Below are 3,490 nucleotides of genomic sequence, written 5' to 3'. Positions count from 1 at the left end.
AACCAGACATATATACTCCATAAATCCTCTACCTTTAAGAAACTACAAATTTCAAAGGCAGCATCCATCAGTTGCCAACGACCACTGATTAAAATTCAGAAGGCTGCAGACATTATTCTGCCCTCAGCAAGACCTTAGGCCAGATAAATTCTTTGTCCTCCATGGGGATTTCATCCATCGGTGGTTTTTGCCCCAAATCATAGACCGGTTACCAGAGCGACGACGACCAATCAACGCCTAGTTCACCAGTAAGCTGGCCTCTTATTTCCACTCAGGCATTGTACTGAAAGGACATACTGACAATTTAACAGTCTCCACCCTGAAGAAGTCTCATTAAAGAAGCGAAAAAGTCAAGAGTTTGGTTGGTAAATGTCAACAGATTTCAGTCTGCTACTTTCATTGAATACCATTGTTCAGTATTCAACTGTGGACATCTTTATCTTCCTAATACTGGGTAAATGAATAGTTACCTCCAGACACTTTCTGTTACTAATAGAAAGGTATTTCTTAGGATAAAGAAAACCATCCTCAATATTGTAAAACCACTAGTGCGGTTGATTTAAACCAGTATATATGTGTGTGTGTGTGTGCAACACTGAACGGGTCCCAGTGAACAGATTCACATGTATCAACCACAATGCCCTTTAATTCTAAGCCATCAACGTCGAGAAACTCGAGGAGGCATACATGCAGAAATTGAAAAGTGGTACAGCCAAGGACTCGAACTTGCGCATACACACACACACACACACACAAATATATATATATATATATATATATATATATATAAATATATATATATATATATATATATAAATATATATATATATATATATGTGTATATACTTACACATATACAGGGTCTGTCAGCAGCTGAGGTGCCTCTGGCCTAGGTTTTCTGCACGAATCTCATACTTTTTTCACTTCTTTTTCCTAACGTTGGCGAGCTAGGCCTGCCACAAAAACCATCACGGGTTGGGGCCAGTAATGGTGTGTGTACGCGCGTGCATTTGTGGGAGCAAGGATACACTCACGTGCCCATACTGTTGAGACAGAAGCAGAGATAGAAAGAGCGAGAGAGAGAGAAGGGGGAGAGGGAGATATAGAACCAATAACGATGTGTATATGTGTGTACAAGTGCATTTGTGGAGGCAAGGACGCACATACTGTACGTGTACATATCCGAGGGAGAGACATCAAAGAAAAAATGTGGATTCACAAGGAGGAACCCTAGGGTCATGTTAAATCGAAAGGTTAAAATGTGTTCATTCTTTAGGTCGAGTCTAGTGATGGCAGGGCGACCATGAAGAAAAAGAAAGGAAAATAAAAGAAAAGAGAAAAAGAACAATGGAAAATAAAAGCGTAAAAAAAAGATAAAGAGAGTATGAAAAAGGAAAAAATAAAATACAATAAGAGAAAACAGAAAGAAAAATTACAAAAAAAAGGAAAGAGAAAATAAAAATAAAAGGTCTTTGCTCTGCCGGGTGACGATGTGGCACTAGCATGGAGTGTGTCAGATGACACGGGGGAAGTCATGGATCCGCGTCAAACAGAAAGTCGCTTCGTCACGTGTGTCATATTCGGAGGGAGAAAGGGGTGGGGGGAAGGAAAGGCGGGGGGAAAGGGAGAGGAAGTGCAAGAAAATAAAAGGAAGAAAAGGAAGAAGGAGACGAAGAAAAGAGAAGACAAGGAAGGCCTCTAGGGGATGAAGGTGGGGGTCTGCAAGAACGAAGGAACTCACATTCTCGTCCAGAACCAATGCGGCTAGAACTACAAGATCCTCTGGAACCCAACAGAACTACAGGACAGAAACACTCGGCAAAGGGCGAACCGCTGCTGGCAAAGAGGATCAAGCACTAAAATAAAGAACGATAAAAGAGAGAGACAGACTGAGAGAGAGAGAGAGAGAAAAAGTTGAACAGGTGAGGCAAGCAGCATGGAAAGCAAATTTGAGGGTGGCCGGGAGGCCAGGCAAAGGGGTGCCAACTTTCGAGCGCGAACGCACGTTCAAGCACAGACACGCACATGCACTAAGCCAATACTGGACACAAAGGTGTGCAACACACACACACACACACACACACACACACACACACACACACACACAAACGCACACGCACGCACACACACAGACACCACACACTAAAAATAAGTTACAAAACACCCCACGGGGGGGGGGATTTTATACCACTACCACTGCTCCACAGTGCTCAGCAAGGACCCCTCCCCCACCTCCACATGCGAACTCAGCAGTGCAGCTAGACAAAAAGAGCCGCAAGAACTCGGTGAGCTCGTATTTCACGGCCTGAAGGGAAAAGTCGGGAAGGAAGAAGGACACCCGGGGAAATGGATAGTAACCAGTTGCAGAGACGATAAACTGGCTCGCAGCGGAAGAGGTAGAGGTGAGGGGAGAGTGACCAGGAGCCGTGAGAAGGCGGAGGAGGGAAGGAGGGAGGGAGGGGGGAAGAGTTAGAGGAAGGGGAGGGAGGTGGTGTGAGGGTAGCAAGAGGGTGGCAGGAGAATGGACACCTGCAAATTCGAAATACAGAAGGAAGTGTGCAGAAAGGGTACTCCTCTGGTTGAGATACAACATAATATATGGAAGGAGGAGGCTCGAGGGGGATAAATTTGCAGGAGTGAAGTGGTAAAGGTGGACACAGTCGTATAAGTCAAGGAAGAGGTCAGAAGAGGTCTTTGTTCAGAAATGGACTTTAAATGGCTGAAGATATGATTCAAATAAAGTAAAAAGTGGGGTGGGGGCAGGGGTGATAAGGGGCGTTATTCGTATAAGAAAGGGGCAACTTCTGCACTTTAAGAGGACAACAAAAGTTACCAGAGGTCACCTGACCATTGACCTGTTCCGATGTGATGTCGGTATGACCTGCTCTTGATCCATGGCATAACTCCGTTGCCTTCAAGGATATTAATCCACAAAAAGCAACCCACCATTAACAACCTGGGGACATATCTCCACCTCGCTAGGCCAGCCAATTCTACCCATATAAGACAGAAACTTTCACACCCAAAAGGGTTTAGACCATCTCGATTTGAAGCTGGTGAAGACTCACAGCCATCGCCAGACGATTTTATTCACCTGATTGACCATTTATCAAACTGTTAAGAAAGTGCCCCTATGCTTGCAGTGAGAGACAGATACACATACACAGTGAGAGTAACAGAGAGAGAGAGAGAGAGAGAGAGAGAGAGAGAGAGAGAGAGAGAGACTTCCATCTATACCAAGGCTGTCTAGCCTGGGAGAGCAATCTACGGTTTCCAACCGCGCCATGAAACAAGGCAGAGGAAACCAGCTGTTGTAGCCGTGTTCGGGGCGCCCTCCCTCATCCACCAGCTGGGGCAGAACCAGCTGAAATGGCGGTGGCGGCGGGCCACAGTCCAGCTGTCAGGTCGGCCCAGTCCTGAAATGGATGTCTGTAACAACTGAATTCTCTTGCCGCACTTTTGCTATTTCCACACATGTTCTCTCAACTTG

The sequence above is a fragment of the Oratosquilla oratoria genome, chromosome 14 (assembly GCF_046742065.1).
Source record: "Oratosquilla oratoria isolate Oo_2021 chromosome 14, ASM4674206v1, whole genome shotgun sequence".
NCBI lineage: Eukaryota > Metazoa > Arthropoda > Malacostraca > Stomatopoda > Squillidae > Oratosquilla > Oratosquilla oratoria.
The sequence above is the reverse complement of the archived record's forward strand: the minus strand, read 5'-3'. Positions refer to the sequence as shown.